This window comes from Felis catus, chromosome C1 (assembly GCF_018350175.1).
Source record: "Felis catus isolate Fca126 chromosome C1, F.catus_Fca126_mat1.0, whole genome shotgun sequence".
Taxonomy (NCBI): domain Eukaryota; kingdom Metazoa; phylum Chordata; class Mammalia; order Carnivora; family Felidae; genus Felis; species Felis catus.
The window spans coordinates 15,846,865-15,861,841 of NC_058375.1; the positions used below are offsets into that span (position 1 = coordinate 15,846,865).

Genomic DNA, 14,977 nt, shown 5'->3' on the forward strand with positions numbered 1-14,977 from the left:
AGCCCCAGCTTCCCCTGGGAAATGTCTGGTCTGGGTATCGACCTTCACAGTTAGCTTCACTCAGGCAGAGGGCTGTGGTGTGCTGGATCTCCCCATCTCAGACATGAAGAAACTGAGACCTTGGTTCACAGTAATTATGTCTCTCTTGGGGGGTCAGCCCCCAGATCCCCCCCACCCCCACCCTACCCCCACCCTGGGCCCCTTCTCCCTGCACACTCTGATGGGCAGAGGAGCCCTCAAGAGCCCCTTGTTCAGAAGCCAGGCAGGGCGAAGGAGATTCTCTTGTGCCTAGAACTATCCCTTTGGTTCGGTTTTTAGAGGAGCGTCTGGTTCCCTCTTGGCAGGGTGCTCTGGAGCCGGGGCTGGGCCCCTTCTGCTCTGGGCAGGCCCACAGATTCCTGGGTGGAGAGACCAGCCCAGGCCAGTGTAGGAAGCCCACTCCCCACAGGGCAGTCCAGCAGGGCTCCCGAGGGGCAAGCCCCTAGGAGAACAGAGGCTGGCCTAAAGAGGAGGAAGTCTTCTCTTCCTAAGCGGTAGCAGCAGCAGGGGTGCCCAGAGCGCTGGGAGAGACGGGGGACCAGGAGCTGGGCCTGGGCCATGGTGGGGTATACACAGCGCCAGAACTGGGGCCCAAGACTCCAGGCCTTTCCAGGCTGCTGTACCCCCTTGGACATGGCCCTCAGCCTCATCAGTCTGTCTTTTCAGTGGGAATGATTTCTGAGTGGACTCTGCATCTCCAGTTGGCAGGGTGGTCAAGCAATGTCCAATGTGCCAAGTTTCCCAGCCGGGCCTGGCCCCCGGGAGGCCCTGCTGGTGCTGGGACAGTGGGCCCTTGAGAGGGATTGTGGGGGCTGCAGGATTCCCACCGAAGACAAAGAGCCCAGTGTGGGCTCCAGCCTCTTGGGTTCTGACCAGCTGCAGCTGCCTCATTGGCAAGAGCTGGGGGTGGGGTGGGGGTGGGGGTCACGTTCCCTCAGCCAGGGACGCACAGGACACTCCCTGGCCAGCTTCTGGTCCCTCCAGCAACAGCAGAATTTAAATGCGCTTTTTTAAACTGCAAGACCACTTCCGAGAACTTACCCCTTTGCCACATCACACCGTGTAAGCCTGAAGAGGAATGGCCAAGGACAAAGGGACAGGGAGGCAGGTGCTTAGATCTTCATCAACTCTCCCAGGGTTCAAATCCCAGCTCTCCCACCTGTCAGCTGGGTGACCTTGGGCAAGTCACTTAATCTTTCTGTGCCTCAGTTTCCTCATCTGCAAATGGGGTTTATGACAAAAATAACAGTACCCATTTCAAAGGGTTTTGCCAAGGATTAACTACATTGATAGTTCTAAAGCACTGCAGAGAGCCTTTGAAAAGCATGTGTTGGTTAAATAAAACACCGGCTGCAGCCTCGTTTTTCATTAGGCTGAACTACACGAAGTCATCATTTTTGTAGAGTTAGCGAAGATTTATTAGTAGGAGTTCCAAAACAAACTAATGACCATCCAGAGGGAACCAGATAAATAAATTAAGGTCCACTTATACCATGCAGCTGTTGGAAAGAATGGGGCAGATCTATGCGTGGGCAAGTGAAACAACCTCCAAGACAGACAGACACACAGACATACACCGAGGCAGTGCAGTGAGGGCGTGGGCACCGAGGCGCTGGACCAGGCTCTGACGCTTCCTAGCTGTGTGACCTCAAACACATTATTTAACATCCCCCCGCGCCCCCCCCCCCCCGACACCTGGCCTCCACTGAGAACTCAATACTCTCAGGTCAGCACGGACCCCGTGCTCCCTGACTGGCACTGGGAAGTCCTTGCCATCTCTGAGGTCGGACAGAGCTCCCTTCTTTTCCCTCCAGCCTCTCGCCTAGAAACCAGAGCCAGGCTTCCCCCCAGGGTTCAGACCCTCCCTTGGTGGAAGCTTCCTCTTCTGGGCCTCCTAGATTTGCACCCAAGTTGTTCAAACAGGTGCCAGACTGTGCGAAGGAGGAGGGAAGGGTGCAGAGTTCCCTTTCCAAGTTCACCCCTGATTGAACTCTGGGAGTCCCACCTACCTGCCTCCAACTCCCCCTTCTCAACCCTCAGCAGGGAAATGTAAGGGCATAGGGAGGGGCAGACTCCTGGGAAGATCTCCAGCCCAGGCTCCAGATGGAGCTGGTGGGGTCAATTCTTGTTTCCCATTCAGGATATCTGCCTGGAACCTCCTGGGCAGGAGACAGGGCGGTCCTGGGCTTCCTGCCCAGCCATGCAGCCTCCTGTGTCACTCCGCACTAATCAGCTTTCCTCCCTGGGCCTCAGTTTGCTCATCTGTTAAAACACCCACACTCATTTTGATGGGTTAAAGACACAATAATGGAAAAATGCACTTGCCTTTAGAGAATTCCATGGATTCAAGGCATCATTATCCTTAGCTCATGGCTTTTCTGGCCAAGCCACACCTACCCAATCCCAAGATGCTATAAACCCTGAATTCCCAGAGGAGTCTCCTGGGGCAGTCCCAAGGCCCTGTGAAGGGAGGAAGCTGCTTCCTAGTGAGGTTATTGACCTAGCCATCCCCTGTCCTGGCTCTGGGACCTCTGTCTCATTCAGTGGGTTCCTGAGAACTCAAAGTGTCCCCACCAGAGACCAGGACAATCTGGCCTGGCCTGGCCAGAATGACCAGAATAAATGCCTCCACTCAGACCCCCACCATTGAGGATGTGTCTCTGTTCACCATGTGGACTGTGTGCCTGGAGGGTCCCTGAGAGCAAAGCCCTTCTGGAAACAAACACAGCCATGAGGGTACTTCTTTCTCCCTTCAGTCACTCCACAAATACACACTGAGCACTTACTGTGTTACTGATGCTGTTCAGGCACTAGTGATAGGGGATGGACGAGACAGACAATGTTGGTGGCATGGCTGCATGCACGCCTGCACAGAAATTCCACCAGGCCACACGTACGCTCGCCCTTGTACTGTGCCCAGAGACGTCTAGCGTGCACCTATAGAGATCATATCAAGATCAAATGCATGCAGACATGCTTACATAAACGTCAGTCCCTACATTGCAAAGCACCTCCATACATATACACAAAGGTCAAATTGAGCTTACACACAGGCCCCAAATCAGTGTGCACTCACCTACTGACTGTGGCTGCATCTGTATACACATCTGTGTGTTTGTGAACACACACCGATGACAACAGATACATGCACACGCACTTAGAGTACATTATGCTCACACAATATACACACACAGACACATGTGCATACACATATCACACACACACACACACACACACACACACACACACACACACACACACACGGTGTGGCCAGCTAACTATTGGAAGAAATAGAGGTTGGAGAGAGGATGGCTTTGGGGGAGGTGGATGGGGGTGGTCCATGCAACTGCTGCATCCCCAAGGACAGGGGAGGCCGAGGCCCCTCTCACATATTATAAGCTGGAATCCAGCCAGCCTCCCTCTCCTGCCCCCCTGCTAATGGCGTGGCCCTCTCTGCCCATTTTCAGGTAGGCTGAACTGGAAGGAAGACTGCTAGATGCCCAGAGCTCCACCCAGGGCAGCTGGGCTGACCAAACCCTGTACTGGGGGCAGGAGACTCGGGTTGCAGCCCCCCCCCAGCTCTGTTGGTCACTCATGTGTCCTAGCACAAAACCCTTCCCACTTGGAGCCTCCACTGGTGCATCTTTAAGATGGGGGACAGGAAGGGCGCCTGGGTGGCTCTGTCGGTTAAACGCCGACTTCGGCTCAGGTCATGATCTCACAGTTCGTGAGTTCGAGCCCCATGTCAGGCTCTGTGCTGACAGCTCGGAGTCTGGAGCGTGCTTCAGATTCTGTGTCTCCCTCTCTCTGCTCCTTCCTCACTTGTGCTCTGTCTCTCCCTCTGTCTCTCAAAAATAAATAACATTTAAAAAAATAGAAAAAAAATAAGGTGGGGGACAGGATGCCCTGACAATTCCCTAAAGTGCCAGCCCTTCCCACCCAGCCACTCTGGGATTCTGTGAACCCCTCTTCACCTGGCCAAGGTCCTCACCATGACAGTGGTTCTCGACAGGGGTGGTTCTGCCCCCTAAAGGGCATTAGAGAAATACATGAGGGTGGTTTTGCTCTTTAGCAATTACAAGGGACCACTGTCGTTCAGTGGGTAGAGGCCAGGAGAGCTTTGTCAGGAGAGTCCCACCTGAAGAAGACCTGCCATGCATCAAATATCCTTGCAGACATTCACGTGGATGAAAGGCCTGTTTATCCCTTCCTAGAACCTAACTCTGGTTTACATGCGAGTATTTTTTAGTGTGGGTTTAATACATACTGAGTCTTCCAAAGATGCAACTCCTGGAAGCCACTCTGTACTAGAAATCAGGTATAGTTATAATATTTTTCTGCCCTTTAAATGTAAAGGTTACACATACATATCACACAGGTACAAGCATTGGGTTACTCCATTAGGTCCTGGGGTGTGATCATGCCAGGGTATTTAGCTATGGAAGTAGAGGGCTTTTACTTCTCTTAGGGCATTATATTGTTTGGCTTTTGAAATGGGTGCGTAGGTAGGCTTATTATCTAGGAATGCCGTTAGGAAAGTAAAGAATGCGCTTGTAAATAGTGTTCTGAATCGGGCCTGAGGAGTCCGCCGCGGTCCCGGACGCCCTCAGCTGGCCATCACAGGAACTTCAGGGTGAGGGCCAGCCGGGCTCCAGCACCAGGGACAGCGCCCCGGGCGTCTCTCCTGGGGCGAGTGGGGACCCTGAGGGCGCCCGGAAGGACCGTCTTGTTTTCTCGGCTGTGCATTTGCCACCACCAGCCCCCCGCACTCCTCACTCTTTCTCTTGTGCGGAGGTGGTCCTAGAGCCTGCCGTCTCCCTTCTCCCTAGAGCGAACTGCCGCGCCTCTCCCGACCCACAATGGCACACCTGCGCGCCACAATGGCTGCACCTGTACCGCCGCCGCCCACCATGTTCCCGCCGCCCCCTCTCCCCGGGACCCGTTCTCTCGATGTGCAGATCACAGGGCCGCACCTACGCGCTCTGGGACCTCTTTGATCCCCACAAAAGCCCCATGATGCAGACCGTGCAAGAGTTATACGGCAACCATGACCTATGGGGAAACTGAGGCTTGTAAACAGAGCAGAGCCAGCTTCTGACATCCCCTGAAGACCTCAGCCACCATCACACATGCATATGCCCCAGCTCAGTAAGAGCAACGACTAGTTCCCGAGGCCCTGTACCACGCACTCCGGTTGGTTCAGTTCTAATGATCACCCTGCAAATTAGATGCAATTATCACGCCCTGTTCACAGAGCAGGAAACTGAGGCCCTGAGGGGCTAAGCAGCTTGCCCCAGAGGTAGTAGAAGTAGAAGTGACTGTGAAGACCCTCTGAGGTCTTAACTCTGCTGTGAGTCGCTCTCAGGGACACTCTGCCAAGAAGAAAGCCCTTCAAACAGCGCATGCTGCCCTGCCCTGACTTGGAGGCCTGAAAGCCTCCTGTACTTCAGGACTTGGGTGGGGCGGTTGCACCGGACTCCTGACCCCTCACAGAGGAACTCCTATCTCCCCATCCTTACAAAATTTAGCCTCACAAAGCACTTCCCTAAGGCACGCCGTAGGTGCTTAATATACACTTACTGCTTGGCTGAAGCCCTGCCTTCCAAGAACCAGGTTTCTAAATGCAAAACCACACAGCCTGAGCACAGAGCCTGGACACAGAACAGGGCAGAGGGAGCCACGGGGTAAGGGTTCAGGCATGAGACCCGGACAGAGCAGAGCTCCAGCTCATCCCTGAGCTGTTGTGACTCTAAGCCTCAGTTCCCACATCCGGAAAATGGAGATACACTAGCTGGTAGCTCACAGAGCAGTGGTGAGCCTTAAAAGAGGTGATGTGCACAGAGAATGAACTTAGCCCAGTGCCTTATGCCCACGGAAGGCTGGCACGCTAGTGGTTGCCAATGCCATTGTCAGCAGAGTCTTCTTTGGGATGTGCAAAATCCAGAAGCCCCTGCTGAGTCATGCCCCCATTTCCACAGCGTAAAGCAGGCTGCAACTACACCATAGGCAAGCTGCAGGACAAGGAAAGAGGTTGAAAAATGCACAGTCCGTGGCTGGATTGGGGGCAGGAGGAGGGGGAAGAGGCAGCCATGGAGGCGGGGAGTTTAGGAATGCTTGGAGACCTACAATCTCACTGCCTCATCTGTGACTCTCAAGTCCCCGTCTCAGACTCCAGATGAGCTCCCTGGTTTCCTTAGCATGGTAGGTGCTCCATAAATGCGCAATGAATGAATGAACGAATGATGTCCCAGTTTGGCTATGAACAAAGAGAAAGATAACACCTAGTTTATTCCTATCACATTACACATAGGGGTTAACACTGGCATGGGTTCGAGTCAGACGGACCTATGTTGGAACCCTCACCTCTGTCACTTTCTGGTTTGTGACTTCTGACCATTTTCATAAATTTCTTGGAACCTCAGTTTCTTCATCTGTAAAAGGGATGGTAATGATAATAATAGTACTTCATAGGGTTGTTCTTAGGATTCAGCGTCAAGTGCTCAGCCCTGGCACACAGTAGACATTCAATAATTAGGGACTGTCTTTAGTACTGTTACTGGCCGTGTGTTAGCACAGCCATATACTGAGTCATGAGACCCCGGTCCTAGGCCCAGCTCTGCCACCGGATCACTGGCTCAGTGTGACGATGGGCAGGTCCCCATCCCTCTGGGCCTGGTTTCCTTCTCTGTATAATGAGGGCTGTCCAAGGCACCTTCTCCGTCTGAGTTTCTGGGGCAGCCTGGCGTGTCGGGCAAGAGGCCTCCAGGGAACAGCTCTGCCCCTCAGTCTATCACTCTCAGAATGGAGAAGGAAAGTGTGTTCCCAAGACAGGGAGAAAGACGGGCATCACTGGGAGACCCAGAGCTTCCCCTGATACCTGCCCTATGCCCACCTCCACACTTCTCAGAACGGAACCAGTCCCCCAAGACACAGCCCCCTGCCTTGCCCCTAATGCAGAGGTGGTCCTGGAGGGATACCAGGTGGGCTCTGGGCCTCAGGGGTCCCAGGATGGTGCAATGGGGGAGAATAGATCTGGGTGTGGAGTCCAGTAGCAAAGCTAGCTCTGTGCTCTCGGGCCCATCTCTTGGCTGCTCTAAACCTCAGTTTCCTCAGCCGCTAAGCAAGGAGGTGAATAACAACCACCACCCGAGTTCCTCGGGCCTCAAGGGCTCTGGCGTGCATAAGAGGCAACCCAGATGTGCAAGCCCTTTGTGAATTGCTACCATCAGGCATAATCATAATAATTATTATCTGTAAAACAAGGGGGTTGGACCAGCTGATCCCATGGGCTCCTCTCCAGCTCTGATGCTGAGGATTTCTGTTTCCAAGCTGGGAATTCATGCAGACACAGGCCAGGAGAAGCCAGGGTCTGCGGGATTGTACATCCCCAGGAGCCTCTGCAAACAAATCTCCCCATTCATTCATCCCTTCTCCCAACCCAGCCTGGGTGCTGAGCCTCAGCTACAGGCCACAAGGAAAGGGAAAAAGGAAAGGGAAAAAGAGGGAGGAGGACCTGGGAGGTTCAGGGCCATGTTCTCAAAGTGTGGGGACAGCCCGAGTGTGTACCCCATCCCTGCCTCTGCCCAGAACTATCCCAGAACTATCCCTTCCCCTCTCTACTGCACCCTTCCCCTAACCCCATCTAATTCTACATGCAGTAGGCCAAAGTGGTTACGAGTGGAGTCAGACAGCCCTTAATTCAAATCTCAGCTCCAGCCACACACCAGCTGAGTGACCTTGGGCAGGCTACTTAACTTCTCTGAGCCTCAGTGGGCCCAATAACGGTTACTCTGAGGATTAAATGAGATCCATGAAAAGTGCTCGGCATTGAGCCCCCCATCTGGAAGTGCTCAATTAATGCCTCCCCCCCACCTGTGTTCTGTCACTCGGCCTCTATTCTGCTTCTCCCTTGCCAGAACCTTCCTGGAATCCCTGAGCCAGTCAGCTAGTTCCCACCCTGGCTGACACAGGGCAGGCCCCGACAATGCAGCATGAGGGCGGGGGTAGGGGATAGGTCCCAGGTTTCTCTGCCCATCAGAAGACCATAAAGGGCCAGACCTCCCCAGCCAGGGAGGTCTGGGGGCCTGCCTGGTGACTAGGAGAGGTGAAGGCTCTGCCCCAGGGACTCTGTCCAGTCCTGTTTCTGGGAGCTTGAAGCCCTGGAGGAGAGGCTGAGAGGGCACCCGTATGCACCTGGAAAAGCCCCAATATCTCAGGTGGAAGCAGGTGGTGAACGGGATGAGGCTGGAGCCCACAGCAGTTTGCCAGGATCGGATGGCCTCTCTTTGGACTTCCAAGATCAGGAAGGGGCAGGAGGGTGCGAGGCTGGCCCGCCACCTGCGTGGGCCTTGTCCTCGCAGTACCTTGCAGGTAGATGGCACACCCTAGTTTTGCGAACGGAGGGATGGGGTCTGCCTCAGCAGTTCTGGCACCGAGCGTGCAGGCAGCACAAGAGAAAAGTTCCCAAGGTCACCTTCCATCAGCCGCCTCCATCCCACCCAGAAAGCCCTAACTTAGAGGATCAGGACCTTGGAGAAGGCTGTCCTCTGAGCAGGGGTTCGGGGTATCTTTCCCTCACAGACCTGGGGCCACAACTCAGGAGCAGAACAGAGGGCTGGACCCACATGTGTCTCCCTTCCATTCCCCACAACAGCCTGGCTGTGACAGGCAGGTGGCTCCTGTGGCCTTGAGCAGGTCACGGCCTCTCTGGTGGCTCAGGAGTCTGTCCTCACCCGCTGTATACCCCAGATCCCAGCTGCCCCAAATCCTCAGGGGAGCCTGAGGAACAGGTAGTTACAAGAAACAGCACAATTCCCCCAAGAGACACAACACACCCGAGCGTCATATAGCACGGTCACCCGCTCAAGTCTCATTGGAGCCACATTAGAAAGGCAGAAACTGCATCCACCCATTCTACAGATGGAAAGGGGCGCCTGAAGGGGTCAGTGACTTGCCTGAGATCACTCAGCTAGTGGGGTGGGGTCAGAGGGGGAACATGGGTCTGCTGACTTCCAGCACAGATGGCAATGCCCTAGCTCCCTGAGCAGTCGGTGCCTCGGTCCTCTCGCCTGTCCCGGGGATGGACGATGCTCCCTGGCACACACGAGGAAAATGAGACGCAGGGAACCAGGCAGTGGGGCCATTCTTACACAGCGGGCAGGGCAGAGAATGGTGCCAGGCTACTTCCTCCTTCTTGACTGGTGAGCAGGTACCCACGGCCTGCCCACGGAAGGTTCGGCCAGCCCCTCTGATGGTTTCCCCACTGGCTTTCAGGGAAATGCAAACTGCTCAGTCTGGCATTCAAGGCCCTCCATACGCGGACTCTAGCTCATCCCTACACACACCTTCCACTCCGCCAAACCTGATGTCCACCTCTCACACCGTAGCCAGTCACGCCCCAGGAACACCCCCACCCCCTATCACTCTGCAACTCCTAATTCCACTAATAGCTGCCATTACCACTGACTGGCTACTGTGTGCCAGGCACTGACTCCCCCAGGTGGGGAGACCACCCATCTCCCGTGACTGCATGCCAACTGCCTTGGCAATGTGAAGTTACGGGAAAAATTCCCACTATCCCAAAACATTGAAGAAAAGGCTTGTTTTTTCTTGCTGTAGTAAAATATTTGAAGTTTTTTAAAATAGATCTTTCTTCACGTTTTTCTGGCGTTTGTTTTTCTGTGCATTCCTATCTCTGAGTGGGGCTCTGTGATTTTCAAAGCAGCTCCCAGCCATCATGTCTGATCTGCACAAACAACGCTCCCAGGTAGGCAGGCAAACAAGGGCTCATCATCCCTGTCCCATGGAGAAAGAAAGGAGGCACAGGGAGAGTAAGTGACTTGTCCAAAGCCACACGGCAGAAACCAGACTTGGATTCCTGACAACGCCCAGCCCATCTCCTTTCAGTCGCCAACAAATACCTACCATGAGCTGGGCACTGCCTCGGGTACTTGCCTATCTTAGTCTCCTTAACCTTTGGAACAGCCCCATCAGGCAAACAGAGTGGGTGATCTGTACTTTACAGATAAAGAAATGGAGGCCCAGAGAGAGGGAATGACTTGCCCTAAGTTGTACAGCTATTCAGTGGCAGTCAGAATTTGACCTCAGGCCCTCGACTTCCAAAGGGCTTCCCCGGGGGAGGGTGGCTCGTGTTGGCGGAGGTATTTACTAGTGGAGTGGGCACATCACTTGACCTCTGTGAGCCTTACCCCCTCATCTGAAATGTGGCCACAGTAACACCACACTGGGCTGTGGGAGGGACCGAATGATGCCACACCCAGCTCATCTCTGTTGTCCCTGGGGCCTGTCCCAGTCCCCTAGGACACCCCCCCTGCTCAATAAATGCTTACCAAGTGGGCCAATGGGGTTCCTGCCGCCGTACCAGCACACGGCAGGTGCGTCACAGGTTTGGCTCCTTTCTTCCAGTGGGACCTCCCTGTTTTGGGGTGTCTCTCCACGAGCACCCCTGTGCCTCTTCTCCCTTCCTCCTTCTCTGAGTCACTGCCTGCAAGTTGCTAGTCTTCAGCCCTAAAAATAGAGCACGTTTGGGGGGCATAAAAATACCTACAGATGCAAACTATAGCTTCAGCCCCCTGCCCTCAGGTCCTACTCTGTTGACCCCAGGTTGGCCATCCCAGGGGGTCCCAGGACTGACGACCCCGGCCTAACCTAGTACGGACCTAGTTTTCAATCTGCCAGAAGGCCTTAGCCAGCAACACCCTTTTGCCCCATGACGTCCAGCAGAGCGAAACTTCCTTTCCTCGTTGGCATTCGGACTACCACCTCACACCTCACACTCCCTGGCCAGGCTGAGCTGCTCCCAGAGCTGGAGAAGGGCCCGGAGAAGCGAAATGATTTGCCTGGGCTGCACGGCCAGCAAGAGGCATGGCCAGGCCTGGACTCAGAACCAGCACTCTGGCAAGCCTAGGACGAGTGCCCAAATGAGAATGGCAAAGCCCAGAGCCCCTCGCTGCCCCCACCTAGCATCGGTCAGCCCCGGAGACTTTATCAGAGCCCACAGAAGCACCTCTCAGAAAGCTGCCCTCCAAGGAGCAGGGGTACAGCCAGGGTGCCAGGGCCCAGCCTGGCAGAGGATCTCAGAGGATTCCCCTCCCTTCACCCCAGCTGGCCTCTGGCCTTGCCGGGAGGGCAAAGCCGAAACCGGGACTTGGCAAGCTTTCCTGGCTCAGTGGCAAAGGAAAGGGAACCCCGGGGGGCTGCTTGGGCTGGGGTGTGCTGTGTTAGGAGGGGCCCGTGGAGCAGCGCCTTCAGGGACAGCAGAGGGGCCGCAGGGTGAAGAGGCTCCTTTGGCAGCCGGGCAGGTATGGGGGGAGGAGAGGAGAGGAGAGGAGTACGTGGTGGAGGGGGAAACACCAGACACTCTCCCAGTGTTCTTAGGGCCAGCCAAGCTGGGTTCATGTGAAACAGAAAAGAAGGTGAGGCTTTTCTGGGGGAGGTCAGAGGGGCCTCTGCCACCCCCTCCTGGGGTGATGAGGAGTTCACGTCCCACACGCAGGAAGCTGATGTAATGCACACGTGTGTGCGCCCGTGGTGGCCCGGGTGTGGGTGGGTGCAAGTGCATGTCTGCCAGGTTAATTTCTAAGGGCGTGGGGTTCTCTTGTGCTCTTTCCTGTGTGTGTATGGACCACGCATGTGCCCAGCGGGGGTTAATAGAAGCAGCTATCAGTCCGATGGGGGCTTCGAAGGAGGCTCTCCTTGCTGACAATGACCTCCATCTCTGCGTGTACATGTGCTGGATGGCGTGCCTCTTGGCGTCTGTAGTGTCGGTCAGAGTTGGAGGCGGGGGTCTCGGCCTGGGTGCGCCTGTGTGTTCCCGGGTTTGGGTCTCGGGGTGTTTGTGACTCACACCGTGTGTTTGTTTGTGTCTGGCTGTGCACGGGTCTCGGCTGTTTGTGCAGCCCGTGTGACAGCTCAGCAGCCTCTGACAGCCAGGACACAGGCCTCCATAGACAGACAGGTGTCGTGGAAGACAGACCTGCCCCAGGAGTCCTCAAAGGGCCTCTCAGCTCTGGAACACGACAGCCGGGCAGGGGGTGGGGCCGGGTGAGAAGGGGCTAAAGTAGAGTCTCAGGACTCCCTTACCCCAGGCCTGTGCAGACGCTGAGGGTCCTGAGGCCTGAGCAGTAGAGACGCCCCCCCCAATCTGGAGCCAAAAAAGAGAGACCCCCTCTGCATTTCAAAAAGCCAAAGGAAGAATCCTTTTTGTCTCACGGGGGTGGAGGGTCTCTTGAGACCCCTGCCAGGCAGACAACCTGGCACAGAGGGAAGAGGAGTAGGCTTTGCCCAAGGAAAGCTATGAGTCCCAGGGTGGGAACACCATCGTGGCCGTGGAAAGGGGCAGCAGAGCAAGCACGGGGCTCTGGGAGAGGAAGAAGGTCTGAGTTCTGGACCCCGAAGAAAGGTGGAGGGGTCCTCCTCAACCTGACCCAGCTTCCGCACCCCATCCAGATGCACATCCACCCCCCCAAGCAGCACAGGGAGCAGGTCACCTGTGGACCACGCCACACATGACAGACCCCCGCCACCTCCCCAAATGCATCTAGATCAGGAGTCAGAGAGTTGATTTCAGCCCTGGCAGAAGGTGGCTCCACGAGCTTGGGCAGTTTATTTAGCCTAAGCCTCAGTTTCCTCATCTGTGCAATGGAGACCTCAGTGTGCACGCCTGCGTAGACACACACACACCCCCCCACCTGAAACACTACTGTGCATGGGGAAGGTGCTCACGCCACCTGGGGATTAGTTGTTACCTAGAATCCTTTCTGAAGCCATTAAGGCACTCCTCCGCTTGAGGCTGAGGTCCTGGATGGAGAAATGTGGCGTGGGGGGCGGGGGGGGGATCTCTGGGACCAGCTGGGCAGGACCACCCCACCCCCACTCAGCTGCTGCCTTCTCCCCATTCAGGGTCAACTTTGGCTGACATTACTACAAAACAGACCCTCTTCCCCCCAGCTTCTTCTTCCAGACACCCTCGGGAAGGAGGGACCACTGCCCTCTGGCAGGGTGGGCTAAGAGCTGGGGACCCAGCTCCCTTTTGGGAGGAAATGACACCTCCTACTTCATTTCTCCTCTGCCTTTCTCTCCGGCTCTGTCCTGACCCAGCTTCTCTCCTCGGCCCTTCCTGCTGGCCTCTGACTACAGAGAGGGAAAGAATGAAGAACGGGGACAGATGCCAATGCGCCATGTGTGAGAGGTGGGGTGTTCTTGTTGATTCCACCCCCAGGCCTGTGCTATGACCCCAGCAAGGACTCGGGGGTCACGCACAGGTTGGGGTCTAACCACCACAGAAGGAGGGCGCTCGCCTCCTGAGCTGGGGTGTGTGTGTGTGTGTGTGTGTGTGTGTGCGCGCGCGCGCGCTCCCGCGCGCTCCCGCGCCCAAGCCCAGGCGCCCCAAGGCTGGCACCAAAGCGTCTGCGGGGCGCGGGGACCGCCCTGTGGATTCCCACCGAGTGTTCTGATCCTGCGGAGCCAGGGGAGGGAGGCGGCGAGGGGGCGCCCGGCTGCGTGACGCGGGTGCCCCGCTCCGCGGCGGGTCGGGAACACGGGCGGAGGGAGTGCGCTCTGTCCCTGGGGAAGCAAGGATATCACCGCCCTCTGGGCTCAGGGTCGTTGCCCCTGAGGACCCCCACTTCCCTCCTCTGAGGACCGGAGCGCCTCCTCCTGGCGGGGGGGGGGGGCGTTAAGGCCCGGGGCCCCTGCCCGGGGATCGAAGGAACGCGCCCACTTCTCCGCGTCCCCTCCTCTGCACCCAAGACGCCCCCTCCCCAGACAGAGGGCAGGCGGGACTCCCACCCACGCAGGGGGGTGGGACCCGCGCCCCCTCAGCGGCGGCCTGGACCCTGCCCGGCAGGCTGGGGTGGGGGGGGTGCTCAGCCGCCTCAGCCCAGGCCTGCCCCCCACGCCCGCCTCCGGCCGCGGCCAACCCGGCCCGCGCCCCCTCCCGCCGACCCTCGGGCCCCGGGTCCCCGCCCGCCCGCCGGTGCAGGGTCCTGGCGGCGGGCCGAGGGGAGCCGGGGCCGTCCCTTCCCCGTCCCCGGGCCGCACCCGGGCGGGGCGGACTCACCCGCGGGCCTGGGCCGGGCGTCCTGGGCTCGGCACTCCGGTGCCCGCGGCAGCCGCTGCAGCTCTGCTCGGACGCGGCTTCGCGTTCGCCGCCGCCGCCGCCGCCGCCGCCGCCGCCGCCGCCGCAGTTCGGGGAGGGGGGGCGTCACGTGACCGCGGAGCGCTCCTTCCCCGGCGCCGCTCCCCCCGTCACTGCGGAGCCCGAGCCGCCGGCGAGGGAGCGGGAGCGGCGGAGGCCCCCGCCCTGCCGGCCCCGGCGCGCCCGTCGCCCCTCGCGGCCGGTCCCGGCGGCAGGCACTCTGTGCCCCCATTTCGCAGGTGGGGAAACTGAGGGCCAGCGAGCGCAAAGACTGGCTCAAGGTTACGTGGCTGCACTGTGGCGGGGCCCCGGGCGAGCGCCCAGCGTTCTGGCGAATAGCCTGTGCTCCGAGGGGAGAGGGACAGCTTCTGGGGCAAGTGGGGACTATGGGAAAGGTGCGGGACACGCCCTAGACCCCCAAGGGCTCCGCGTGTCTGCGGGGACTGGGGAGGAAGGAAAAGGCGCTGGGTCAGGTGGGCCAGGAGGCTGTGCCCCGACAGCACGTCCTCTGCACAGAGGAGCTTGGTGTGAGTCCCCGAAGGAGCCTCGTGGTGACCGTCCCACCCTCAGCCGGTTAGCGGGTCTTGGACATTCTCCCCGGACTCGGCAGCTCGCTCCCCACTCCCAACCTAACCCAGAACGGGGAAGGCGGGCCCCTGGCCTTTAAAGAAGTGGAGGGACAGCGGCAGGAGGCTGCTGAGGCCCAGAGTTAAAAACCCAGGCAGAGCGGGGTTCACTTTAGTCTGCCTGCTGAGGCCCAGAAAGGGTAAGAGATTTGCA

The 14,977-nt window shown here is 57.5% G+C and overlaps 1 protein-coding gene across 10 annotated transcripts in view; it reads right to left on the reverse strand.

Moving 5' to 3' along the window:
* RAP1GAP (RAP1 GTPase activating protein) overlaps positions 1-14,258 on the reverse strand; it is a 65,763-nt gene extending 51,505 nt beyond the window's left edge. For 3 of the 10 annotated variants that reach the window (XM_045035249.1, XM_023258266.2, XM_045035246.1), the window contains exons 1-3: positions 14,120-14,242; positions 10,389-10,566; positions 2,826-2,976 (exon numbers count right to left, since the gene is read on the reverse strand). The gene's annotated coding sequence lies outside the window, so the exon portion shown is untranslated. Of the gene's footprint in view, positions 1-2,825; positions 2,977-10,388; positions 10,567-14,119 lie in introns of all 10 variants that reach the window. The other 7 variants (XM_045035248.1, XM_023258265.2, XM_023258264.2 and 4 more) reach the window with 4 other exon arrangements.
* Between the last annotated feature and the right edge of the window lie 719 nt (positions 14,259-14,977).